The 14,304-nt window shown below is 37.9% G+C and overlaps 1 pseudogene; it reads left to right on the top strand.

The window, feature by feature from the left end:
* Nucleotides 1–12,344: 12,344 nt before the first annotated feature.
* On the top strand, nucleotides 12,345–12,443 carry LOC132280345 (small nucleolar RNA R71; annotated as a pseudogene).
* Nucleotides 12,444–14,304: the final 1,861 nt, after the last annotated feature.

Below are 14,304 nucleotides of genomic sequence, written 5' to 3'. Positions count from 1 at the left end.
TTGTCTTTTAGGTCTCTTTTAGTTTTATAAACCCATTTACAACCAACTGCATTAGCCCATTCTGACAATTGAATATCAATTTCAGACTTGATTTTTAGCAATATAGTTTAGTTTCTCTAATATGGCATCATACCATAACTTTGAATTTTCACTTATGGCTTGTGAAAACGTAATTGGGTCTTTATCAATTCCAATATCATGGTCAATTTATTGTAGATATACAACATAATCAGTGGGAATTGCAGCTTTTCTTACTCTTGAGGACCTTCTTAACTATATTTGTTCATTTATAACAGGTTCATTGACAATAAGATCCTCGTAGGTAGGCACTTCTTCATTTACCTGTTCTTCCATAATAACATCTTGAGAAATGTCTTGAAGTACAGGTAAAGGTTCTTTAATCACAGGTCTATCAACCAAATCTCGTGTTTCCTCAAAAATTAAATTTTGAGGTTATTCACTCCCAATAATTTCAATATCATCAAGAAACCAAACATTTCTCGCCTCAACAACAATGGGTTTATGTGAAGGATAATACAACTTGACCGCTTGTAATTTTCTGCATAGCCAATTAAAAACCCACTTATTATATTTAAGTCCAACTTTTTTTCTCTATAGGATTGTACACCCTGACCTTAACTGGACAACCCCATATATGTAAATGTCCTAAACTTAAAGGGTGTTTTTGGAACCGATTTGGTTGGACCCTGTTTAAGATATACACAACAGTTTTTAAAGCCTTACTCCATAGAGACAAAGGAAGAGAATAATTACTAATCATAATTCTTACCATGTCCATTAGTTTTCAATTCTCTCTTTCTGCTACACCATTTTGTTCTGGCGTGCCTAGCACCGAATATTGCGCTATAATTCCATTCTCCATAAGGAATTTTGCAAATGGACCTAGTCTTTATCCTTGCTCTGTATATCTACCATAATATTCTCATCCTTTATCCAATCGCACCATCTTAATTTGTTTTTCTACCCTTATATGATTTAAAAGCATCAAGTGCTTCACTTTTATCATTTAGAAGGTAGATATACATAAAATGCGTGCAATCGTTAATAAATGTGATAAAATATTTTTGACCATTGAAACACGAAATTTGAAAAGGTCCACATATATCAGTGTGTATGATCTATAAAACTTGAGAACTCCTTCTGGCACCCTTATTGGTTTTTTTAGTCTGCTTGCCTTTTGATGCCAGAAGACAATAAGGTGAAATTGGTTGCTGTGAAACAAAGAGGAAGAGTATAAGGTTGGTGGTATCAGACCATTATGGCACAACAACAGCAAGGAAAGCCCAAGATTGTTGATTGGGAAAGATGCAAAAGAAGGTAAGGGAGGCTTTTTTTTTTTCCTTACAATTATACCCAGTCAATGTTCCAAAGGTTGCATAATTGTCGTCAAGGAAGCAGGACTATTGAGTTAAATAAAAGTGAGGAGTAAAAGGTTGCACGGTATATAGGGGGCTTGCGAGTTAATCCTGCAGGACATACTAAATTAACAAGATATTTAGAATGTTTCTCAAGCGCATCAATATGCCAAAGCTGCAGAAATTTAGCAAGCAAGAGGGACACTTAGAGCACCAAATAATCAGGTTAATTCTAATTGAGTTACAACTTCTACGGGGCAATCTCAAAGTGGCAGAAATGCATCCCCTCAATTATAGCCAGGTGGTAGAGCAACTGTTGCTAAATTGTAGCCAAATTAGGAAGGAATTAAATGCTTTAAATGTGGAACACCTGGACACAAGTCGGTAAATATCGAAAAACAAATAGTCGTGAAGGAAAAAAACTTCTTATTGAAGAATGTGGTGAAGAATAAGAACCACAAGAAGAAGAAAAACCATCTTATGATGATGATGTAGAGAAAATTATTATTAGAGGAGACACAGGGCTTTCTCTTGTGATATGAAAAGCCTTTATAGAACCATGACACAAAGATCCTAAGGATTGGCTGTGACATAATATTTTCTAAACTACTTGTATCGTTGGTGGTTGTGTTTGCAAACTGATCATAGATAATGGAAGCTATGAAAACATCATCTCTCAAGAAGCGGTGGCGGAGTTAAAGCTATCGGTGGAAGCGCATCCTCAACCTTACAAACTTTCCTGGTTTAAGAAAAGAAATGAGGTATCCATCACTAAACAATGCTTAGTTAATTTATCTATTGGTAGTAGGTACTTTGATAAATGATGGTGCGACGTTGTGGCAATGGATGCATGCCATGTCTTGTACGGTTGACCTTGGCAATTTGATAATAAAGTGTAATATGATGGCTGCAAAAACACTTAATATTGGATCCATCTAAAGATGAAGAAGTTACACCTAACCCAAAACTATGGGAGGGTGTTAATTTACTCTATATGACCAATTTTGAGGAGGAATTGGAGGAGAGTGGTGTGGTATATGTTTTAATTGGTAAAGAGAAACTTGCATGAACATATTGTCTAGCTACTGTTCAGTCACTTTTAAAGGAGTTTACTGATGTTATGCCACCAAATTTACCCCATGGATTACCTCCCATGAGCGACATCTTACACCACATTGAGATCTAGTGCCTGGAGCTACTTTACCTAATAAGCCACACCATCAAATGAGTCCTAAAGAGAATGATGAGCTTTATAAGCAGGTTTTAGAGTTATTAAAGATGGGTTATGTGTGTGAAAGTATGAGTCCATGTGCTGTACCAGCTTTATTGGTACTAAAGAAAGATAGGAGTTTGAGAATGTGTATTGATTCCTATCCCTTGGGTAGAAGACATGCTAGATTATCTTTCGGGAGCCAAAGTGTACTCAAAGATTTATCTCAAAAGTGAATACCACCAAATTAGAATTCGCCCCAGAGATGAGTGGAAGACATCTTACAAAACTCGTGAGGGGTTGTATGAATAGTTGGTTATGCAATTTGGTTTATCAAATGCACCAAACACCTTTATGCGAGTGATGAATCATGTGTTGAAACCTTATATTGGAAAGTTTGTTGTAGTATATTTGGATTACATTATTGTGTATAGCACTTCCAAAAAGAAACATCTTGAACACCTATAAGCTCTCTTGACTACTCTAAGGGAGGAAAAATTGTTCATAAACTTAAAAAATTACAACTTTTTAACAAATCGAGTGCTATTTTTGGGATATTGGTGTGGTCCTGGTTCGTCATTCCCGAACCCACACGGTTTGTTGAACCACCAAAAAGGATAGTGGTGTAGAGCTATGATGAATGTGGCCAAGTTTTACATTTAGAAATTGCCACTACTACCTTTCATTAAAAATATAACTAGGGCAAGTAGGGATCGTCCCAAGGGATTGTGGGTCGTACTAGGTTGAGGAATTAAGATTAGGGTTAGTAGGTCGAGTGATCAAAATAGTGGTTGGTTGGTTGAATTACACTAGATGCAAATTAAACTAAAGTAAACAATAACGCAATAAAGAGAATAAAAGAGAGAGAGAGATCTTGAGGTTTAGAGATCACCACTAAGCATACTTTTCTACACCCTCAATGAATGATTAATGAGGGGAAAAATATGTATTGCAACATAGTGTGTGTGTGTGGTTATTTTAACAAGCATGGATGACAAATTAAGCATATATTGTCTAAGCAACATGGTGGATAGCACAACATATCAAATTAAGCCATTAATCCTTTCTTTAAGCTCACAACCAAACACATCATAAGGTTAGAGATATATGTTACTTGCTTTCATAAGTATGGAACATCAATAACAAGTATGGATTGTCCTCCCATTTAACATCTAAACTACAATTATACTACAATTAAGCTAATGGCATGAAATTAAACTAATTAAACTAAGGGAGAGGTACAATCCATCAAGAAATGAGTATGAACTATCAAATAAACCACAAGAACATTCCATTAAGCACTATGTCTTGACAATCTCTAGATCTTTAGCATTAATACACATAGACATGCATCAACAACACAAAAAATGGAGACAAACACATGAACATCTGTTATAGCATACATAGACATATGGATAGAATGAAATGATCAATTGGAAGCATTAAACCATATAAATCATTGAATAAACAAGATCTATATATATAAAAGTGTCAAAACATGTATCACAATACAAGTCCCCTAAAAAATACATAAATCAAGATGTAGAAAGCATGCTTAGGGCTAACTCTAGCCCCAAGAGGATGTCTAGCCACTCATGGATGATGTCTCCTAACCCTAAAGGGCAAGCTCCATGGAAGAAATCTGCTCCTTGGTTGATGAAGAGCCTCCAGTGGTGTCTCTAGCCTCCTCTTCTCCTTTGCTTCCTCATTAAGAATTCTCTCCAAAAATCCCTCTATGTATCTCTAAATCTAAGTATATATGTATCTCTCAAAAAGTGGCTCATATTCTTTATATAGGTAGGTCAAATATCACCCAAAATGAGCTGGGCTCGTACACCAATAATCCTTTAATGATTGGATATGAGATAACTTTTAATGAGCTGGAATTTGGATTTTCTCGGGATTTGGGAAGTTCGATCGATTGAACTTGTGGTGAGATCGATCGAACATGGCTGAGATCTATCGAATTAAAGCTGGATCGATCCTCAACGGCGGCACCTTTTTGAATAAAAACAAATCTGAGATATTTTGAAGATATTTTTGGGAAAAGGACAAAAGTGGTTGGTTGGGTGGTACAGCTGGATAAGATCAATTATTTGGATAAGGATAAGATGGTTTGATCGATCAGCGAATGAAGTTGGATCGATTGAACTTTGAGATCTTTGAATAGGGACAAACATGGCTCAGATCCATCTGGAAGTGCTGAGATCAATGAAAGTTGGATCGATCAAACTTTTCTTGAGATCGATTGAAGTTGCTGAAATTCCACCCTTTGCTTCCTTTTACTCTACTTTGCTCATTTCTTTGATTCATCCTAGAATTGCTTTATTTCTACTTTTATTTGGCCGAGTTAGCTTATTTTAGGGATAAATACCTGAAAATAAAAATAACACGAAATCAATCTAAAGCGGAAAAATAAGATAGATAAAGGTCCTAGAACACCTAAGCTTAAGGGATTTAAATGCACACTTTTCAGCGCTCATCACACCCCCGAACTTAAATATTGCTAGTCCCTAGAAATGAACTAGAAAGTAAAGGAATGAAATGAATAACTATACAACTATTAACTAGAAAGCAATAAATGGATAATGCCACTTTCGTAGGGAATACGATTACATTTAGCATATGCAACAAGCCTTTTAAACCCCTAGGTTACCCTTAGTGGACGAGTGAAGTCTCGTGAGGGTTTCTAGAAATGATACTCACAAACATTAAGCTCATTCTTTCAAAAGAGGCACCAATATTGCAAACAAGCATTGGGAGAAAACTATCTCAAGTATGCAATGTTTCAACCCTTTCCAAGCAATCTCCCAAAATTTCAATATCAAGCAAGCAAATATGATCCTCCACACATCAAGAAAATGATCATGAAAATCAAAACAACTCTAGAATCCTTTTTGAGTGGACCGGCATCAAATATGTTGCTATCTTAGCCAACTAAAGAAATGATCACATCCTTACCCTCAAACTAGCACACAAATCTAGTACCGATCATCAAGACAAAAAGTGGACCTTTTATTAAAGCTTTATTGTTCTAGGTGCGCTTATTCTTTTTAGTTGATTTTTTTTTTATTTTTTATTATTTTTTTTAGGATCAAAGATGGAAGCATGGTGCAATGTGTTGATCTATTAAGCTTTCTAGTGATCCATGAGGTCGAGCGTTAGGTCAATGACTCCCAAACCAGACGGCTTTAGGGCACTAGGTGTTCAAACACCCTTAATGACTTACATGCTCAAATTAACTAGGTTACAAATCAAAACAACCTCCATCTAATCATTTCTCACTTCTCACCTTTTGGGAGAAGTCTTCACTTTTTTTATTGCTTTTGTAACTTTTTTTATTTTATTTTTATTTTTATTATTATTATTATTTTTTAAGCAAGTTCATTTATTAACCTAGAGTTTGGACCCTCCACCTTTCGGCGCGAGAAGTTCAGTGCTTGATGAGACTAGAATCTCGTCTACTTAGTGAAAAGGGGTTGTTATCCAACTTTATCAAGGATGAAAGCTTTCAATGCACTACTAGCCTAATTGGGATATAACCATTTCAATAATCAATAAAGCATATACCCCACAAATGAATGATAGTGTGCGCCTGTGCTAGTGTAGAATACTAGAGTGAATCTCAAAACAATCACAAAATCAGAATGATGTGGACCACAAGTTCAAGTATGATATCAATCTTTCGAAAAATTTACCCCTAAATGGCATTCACAAGGCATACAAGGAGTATTGGACTATCAAGTCAAGCAATTTTTAAATTTTAAGCAATATAGTCCTCAAAAGATCAAAATCATAGCTAATCATGGACCAATCATAGAAAATCCCTCAAATACACAAGTCATGCTCAAAATTTTGAATTAAAAAATAAACACTACAAAACACCATTACCCCCAAACTTAAATGGCACAGTGTCCTCAATGTATAAAGAGAACAAAAGGAAAGAGTATACCAATGTAACTAAGGCAAAGAATAGCTGGGACAGAAGTATCCAAAGTGGGTGGCATAGCCTCCCCAAACATGGGATTAACTGTGGTCCTAAAATTTTGGCACTTGGATAAAACTCATCAGATAACAAAAAGGGATAATAACAGTGCATAGTAGACATGTAAGTGTAAATGGGATAGCAACTGAAAATAGAGAGATGTATAAGGGTGGTCCTGAAAATTTTGGGCAATACTCTCTCTTACTGATGTCACTGGGATGCACCTGATGGAGTCAAACAGATAGATATAAGAATATGAAAATAGGACATTCATAAAGAAAACATATATAAACCAAAAATAAAGTACAGTACATCTAGTATCAAAGTCGACAGACACGGTTGCAAAAATAATATAACAGTATAAAAAATATGCAGATATCACAGATATATAAGAGGAGTAAGAAAATATGGAAATCATGAAGAAGAGGTAGGACGGGCAGGGCGCGCTCCGCAGATGTCTTTGGATAGATCTCTGAATGCGGTCATGACATCCATGCAGAGGGAAACAATGTCAGCTTTAATGGAGACAGTCTCTGCACGGATAGATACCACAGCATCCTTCAGAGTCTGAAGTCACTCTCCAAAGTCGGGTATGTGAGCAGGAGCCTCAAGTGCCGCTGGAGCTGGAGAATGATGATCCTAAGCCTGCTCCACATCCTGAACGGGTGACCCAACAAGAGAGTGCTGCTTTGGGTCCTCTACAGGCTGCTCCAAATCAATGTCCATGTGTACGGCAGTCGGATCGACTGCGACGTTGTCCGCTGCCGGGTCTGCTGCTGCTGCTACCGCCAGCTCCTCTCTCTCTAACTCCTCAGCTGCCTCGGCAGCGTCGTCCCGGAGACTCTTGATAAGAGCGTTGTAGCTCTTATCCCAGTCCTTCTTTTTGAAAGAATAGGCCCCATAACCAGTCTTCTCCTGTGGCTGGAAGGGATAGCGTTGATCACGTAGAATCTGGGTGATGAGGTGGCTCAATGGGAGATACTTAGCCCTTTTGGGCTTGGCCTTGCTGATGTGGTCGACATACAGCTTCATCATAACGCTCTAGATGAGCGCTGGGATAGATAACCAATGCCCTGTATTGAATGCGTACAGAGCTATCAGATAGTCACCGCGCCTCTGTGTCTTGTGGCCAGCCATAAAGATGTTACGGAACAAGACAGAGTCGAAAGATAGGTCCGGGTGGCGAAGGTCTTGCCACCGGCATAGTGACCTGTGAGTAAAACGGCCATGTCTGCATATGATGGCTTGTAAAGAGTGGGATATGTGTCCTGTAGCTCTGGAGGGCAGATGTGTGGACATTGGCAAGATCTGGACAATGTATCCACTGTGATAGTGATAGGATGGCCATTAATGGTGGTCCTTAGCTCCGCTAGGTTACGCGGGGCAGGTCGGAGGTTCTGGAAGAACATCCGTACTAGCCTCGGGTACACCGGGTAGGAGACAGGGGCAAGAATGGCTGAGATGCCCCTCCGGAATATATCATCATATGCTGATCAGGTAAGTATTGATCGGGAAAGAAGTCTGTGTCAAAGACCGACTCGTGCGCCACTCGAAGGCGTGAGTATCTATGTAATGGCCGGTCTAACTGCAGGGCTGGCTGAGCTGGTAGTGGTGATGGAGATGGTATATGCTTAGCCTCAGCATCAGCCTGGGAAGAAGATGCCTCGGTTCAAGAGTGCAATCTGCTGTCAAATAAGGGAGACTGAGGTGGAGTGGGCTCTGCTGGCTCCTCCTTAATGGGGTCCTGGGCATGAGATGGACTTGCCTCTTTGTCCAAACTCTGCCTGCCCCTGTAGTGATAGTGTCCGCGAGCTACAGTCTTGACCCTAGCCATGGCTTGCAAAATAAAAGGAAAACTTACAAAATGGGAGTCAGTGCCAGCATAAAGAATTAAAGCACAATTTATAGAATCATGTATATCAAATATGATAGACAAAACAGATAAGGAACATGAATCTATGCAAGTGACAAGAAATGAGTGACATGATGTGAAGCATGCTAGACAGTATAAGTATAGAATGCATCAAATGTGAAAAACACAGGCATTGGGCATGTATGAGATAGCAAGAAACACAAAAGATGGTGTGTGGAATGTGTGAAGTAAATCTGTGAAGTTTGATCGATCACAAAAAGTGAGATCGATGCAAGTTCGATCGATCAAGAATAAGTGAGATCGATCTGCGACAGATCGATCGAATAAAAAGTTCGATCGAGATTGATCTGCGACAGATCGATCGAATAAAAAGTTCGATCGATCGAACTGTGGAGTGAAACTCGAAAAGTCACAGATTTGTGACGTGGATGGCACGGGGCCTTCACGAACATGGTCGTGGGCCCATCCACACAACAAATCAACCTATTGGGTCACTTGATTCGGCCCATATCTCCAAAATCAAATCAAAATCAAGAAAAATACAAAAAATATATACATATATATACAAAGAGCTTAAAGCTTCATCAATGGAGTTATTCATCATCATAACAACTTAGATCTAACATTTAAAGAATGTGTTCATGAAATCGAAGCTTGAATCAAAGAGGTGATGTCTTGGATCTTACTGGAATATAGAGAGAAGGTGAGATGGAGATGAGATCCTAGATCCGAGAAGAGAGAGAGAGATTCGACACTTGGGATGCTCGCCGAAGTCTCGCCGGAGATGGAGAAGAGTTAGGATGCAGCGGCGAAGGGGAAACGAGGGTCTGAGATCGATTCTTGTGAAATCGATCGAATGACCCTGAATCGATTTTTAAAAACATTCCCTTGACAGTTCGATCGATCGAACTGAATCCTCAGATCGATCGAACTGACATCGATCTCTCCTCATAACTGACAAAATATTTTTTGGATTTTTGAAAAAGTAAAAATAAATAAAAATAAAAAGTAAAAATATTTTTAGGATTTTTGAAAAATATTTATTTATTTAAATTATTTACTATTTATTTTTTTATTATTTATTTATTTATTATTTTTATGAAAAATAAAAATGACAATAAAAATTAAATAATAAAATATATTTTTGGAAATTTTGAAATTAAGAAATTAAAACAAAGTCAAAATTGAAAAACAAAGATCGATCTCCCCAAGATCGATCTCAGAATACCTTCGATCGATCGAGAATGGATAGAATTGAAGAAATGTTCGATCGATGGGATATAGAGGCTTTTGGATGCAGGTGGATGCAGGTTCAAAATTTTTCTAAGTGTTGGAACTGTAGATCGATCCAAGATAAAGTTGGATCGATCGAAGAACTAAAGATCGATCTAGGAACAAGTTCAAACGATGGGACAGAGAGTTGAAATATGTAGGTTTCGTTCGAACGATTGGACAGAGAGTGATTTGGATGCAAGTTTGATGTATGTGGGAAGTTCGATCGATCGAACTCATTTTGAGATCGATCAAACTCATGCAAAATGCTCATTTTCAACATAAAAGTGCATGCAATCCTAATCACAGTTCCTAGCAATGCATATGAATCCAAAGCCAATATCTAGACTTCGCAAGAAATGAAATTAAAGATAGAAATAAGGGAGGAATAGGGTTTTGACACCCTACGAAATGTCTTGCTAGTCTTTAACGTCTCTAGCAAGACGTTGGGCTCTTTTAGTCCGGATCAAACATCTTGTAGTACATCCTCTCCTCAATAGGGTGATAAGTGTTTTGAACTCCACCCAACAAATAGTTCTTTAAGGAACTTGTTGGATTAAGCTCAAAAGACGTTTTCGGTCCTTGGTCAATGCAATCTATGGGCTTCCACGCCCTTTCAAAACAAGACTTTGAAACAATTTTCTTAGAATGTAGGGTTGAAGATGGACTTTTTGAAACTTTGGTTTCACACAAAAACTTAATTCCTTCATTTTAAGGTCATGAACTTTCTCTACAACATTAACTTCTTCATGCTTGTCAAATGAATTGGGGGTTGGGTTAAAAATATTCAACTTTACCTTCATGTGGCCAAATGAGATCTTTATTATCCCCGTCCTACAGTTAATGGTAGCATCCGCGGTTGCCAAGAAAGGACGGCCAAGGATAACGGGAATTTGGCTCTTAGGATTTGGGACCGATTCTGTGTCAATGACAACGAAATCAATGGGAAAGAAGAATTTATAAATCTTAATCAATACATCCTCAATAATACCCCTAGGCTTTGTGATGGATCGGTCGGCAAGTTGTAAAACCACCGACGTCGGTTTCAAGTCTCCTAAGCCTAATTTGACATATACCGAGTATGGAAGAAGATTAACACTTGCCCCTAGGTCAAGAAGAGCCCGATTAATGATTTGATCTCCAATGATGCATGAAGTGGTAGGTGAACCAGGGTCCTTAAACTTTGGAAGAGTGTTATACTACAAAATTGAGCTTACTTGCTCGGTTAAGACCACTTTTCTAGGTGCTTGGCTTTTGTTCTTCCTCTTTTGGGTGCATAAGTCTTTTAAGAACTTGACATAAGCCGGAATTTACTTGATTGCATCTAAAAGTGGAAGATTGACTTTCACTTGCCTAAACACATCCATGATTTCATTTGCTTTGGCCTTTTGCTTGTCATTTCAAATGGATCCTTTTAAGGCATCCGGAAATGGAGCTTTTGGCTCAAAAACTTTTTTAGAATTTTTCTTTGAAGTCTCTTCAACACAAGAAGTTTTCAAATCATTTTGCAAATCTTTCTTTTCAAAATCACTTTTCAAATCACTTTTCAACACATTCTCATTTGAAAGATCATCTATATGCAATGAAGGAGGAATATGATATGAAACGGGACGGGTGTCAACTTTTGGTTGCACCGGTTCACTCTCTTCATTGGACATACCCACTTGGTTATCCACAATCTTTCCACTTCTCAAGGTAGTCACCGCATTGACATACTTTATTGTGTGACCTTCCGATGAGGAATGAGTTTCCACAACGCATTATTGCTTTTGTGGGGCATTCAAAGGCATTTTCCCTTTCTCTCTTGCATTTAAAGTGCTAGCTATTTGCCCTACTTGGGTTTCTAGCTTTGCAATGGATTGAAAGTGAGAATGAAGTAATTGTGTGTTTGCCTCTAGAGTGCCCAAAGCGGTCAAAACTTTCTCTTCAAAAGCAGGACTTCTAACATTTCCTTGGGAATATGATTGATTGGGAAAATGAGAATTTGAGAATTGGTTTCCTTATGATTGGTATGATGATCTAAAACCTTAGGAACCTTGGCCTTGTATTAGAGGTGGAATGTACTTTCCTTGAAAACCACCTTGGGAAGGGTTTGAGCCCTCCCCTTGGTTTTTCCAAGAGAAATTCGGGTGATTCCTCCAACCAGGATTGTAATGATTGCCATAAGGATTATTCCCTTGATTTACAAATGTTGCATTTACTTGTTCATGATGCTCACTTTGCACATGTCCATGGGGACAATTGGAAGTAGAATGTAAAACACTTGAACAAGTCATACATGTCTCATTAAATACATGATGAGAATGGTTAGGGAAGGAAGATACTTGATTTGTCAAGTTTTGGTTGATCAAGAATTGATCAAACCTTTGAGATGATGATTTCATCTCGGCGGCAATTTCATTGGAGTGGTTGACTTGATGTAAGCCAACACTTTTCCTACCACTAGAATTTCTACCATTCTTCGAAGATAAAGTACGATGCAAAGAATTTTCACTTATGCTCTCATAAAGACGCCACACGTCATCCTCATGCCTATCAATGTAAGAGCCACCCATGGAAGCATCAACCATGCCCTTGTAATTGTCCGATAAGCTCTCAAAGAAATATTGAACTAATTGCCATTTGGACATGTCATGATGTGGACATTTCCTAAGTAATTCATTAAAGCGTTCCCAAACCTCATGAAATGTTTCCCTATCCCTGTGTGAAAATTCCTTAATTGAAGTTCTCATGGCATTGGTCTTAGAAACCGGATAGTACTTCTTCAAGAACTCTTGTTGCATTTCTGCCCAAGAAGTTATTGAAAAAGGCCTAAGATTGTTAAACCAATATTTTGCCTTGTCTTTAAGGGTGAATGGAAAAATTTTAAGCCTTAAGACCTCTTCCGGCATGTCTGTGTATCTCACGGTGGAAGATACTTCAAGAAACTCATCCAAATGCTTTTAAGGTTCTTCACTTGAAAGTCCATGATAGTTAGGAAGCATTTGAATGGTTTATAGTTTGATCTCATAGTGGTGTGCTCTAAATGATGGCAATTGAATGCATGTGGGTGCATTGTATTCATTGGGCATACAGTGATCTCTTAAAGTAAGGGGAGGATTAACAATTGGAGGTGCAACATGGGCACCTTGATTGCCTTGAATGATAGGAGGTGGTGGAGTATAGATTGGCCTTGGCATTCCTAATGGAGCTTGGCCTTGTTGTTGTGGTGGATGAACGAATGGCCTCAGCATGCCTAATGGAACTTGCATGTTATCATGATGCACATTGGGGTGGAGGATGCCTTGTTGGTCTATGTAACCAAGGTCCTCCATATGGTCCTCATTGTGTCCTTCCATTGATGAAATGGATTGACTAGAACTTCCTCTTCCCCTAGGGTTTCGAACAATGGATTCAAGATGAAAATTTAGAGGGACAAGAGTGGGTCTCAATGATCTACGACCATGCATGCACAATGCAACACAACAAGTAATAATGACAAACACTTCACTTTCACAACAAATTAACAATCAACAAAATTCCTCTACATACAATGTTTCCATACTCCATGCTTTAACAACAATATGCAAGAGAAGTAAATTGCCTCCACGCGAGCTCACAATTTATCTAAGAATTGAATTACAAGCCTCCATGCGGGCCGACGATTTAACTAGAGATTGAGTAAGAAAAAGCTCACAAAGGTCCTTTAGCACTTCAACTCCAAATTTTTTTTTTTTAGGTTTTAGCTTAGCAATATTTATTTATTTATTTATTATTATTATTATTTTAATGATTTTAGCATTTTTCCTTACTTGCTTAGCTCCTTGCTTGGATGTTCCTTTGCTCACCTTCTTAGCTCAATACTTCTAGTCAAACGAGAACAAACACAATAAGTAACAAAAATTGAAATGAAAATAAAGTAAAGACACGATCAAAAGAGTACTAATTCCTAATTGAATCCACAAATACGACGTTGCCTTCAATCAATCCCCGGCAACGGTGCCAAAAACTTGGTGTGGTCCTGGTTCGTCACTCCTGAACCCACACGGTTTGTTGCACCACCAAAAAGGATAGTGGTGTAGAGCTATGATGAATGTGGCCAAGTTTTACATTTAGAAATTGCCACTACTACCTTTCACTAAAAATATAGCTAGGGCAAGTAGGGATCGTCCCAAGGGATTGTGGGTCGTACTAGGTTGAGGAATCAAGATTATGGTAAGTAGGTTAAGTGATCAAAATAGTGGTTGGTTGGTTGAATTACACTAGATGCAAATTAAACTAAAGTAAACAATAATGCAACAAAGAGAATAAAAGAGAGAGAGAGAGAGATCTTGGGGTTTAGAGATCACCACTAAATATACTTTTCTATACCCTTAATGAATGATTAATGAGGGGAAAAACATGTATTGCAACATAATGTGTGTGTGTGGTTGTTTCAACTATCATGGATGACAAATTAAGCATATATTGTCTAAGCAACATGGTGGATAGCACAACATATCAAATTAAGCCATTAATCCTTTTTTTAAGCTCACAACCAAACACATCACAAGGTTAGAGATATATGTTACTTACTTTCATAAGTATGGAACATCAACAATAAGCATGG

The sequence above is a fragment of the Cornus florida genome, unplaced genomic scaffold (assembly GCF_030987335.1).
Source record: "Cornus florida cultivar Cherokee Brave unplaced genomic scaffold, ASM3098733v1 CherokeeBrave_3.0.0_Hap2_Chr10, whole genome shotgun sequence".
Lineage (NCBI taxonomy): Eukaryota > Viridiplantae > Streptophyta > Magnoliopsida > Cornales > Cornaceae > Cornus > Cornus florida.
The sequence above is the reverse complement of the archived record's forward strand: the minus strand, read 5'-3'. Positions and strand labels throughout refer to the sequence as shown.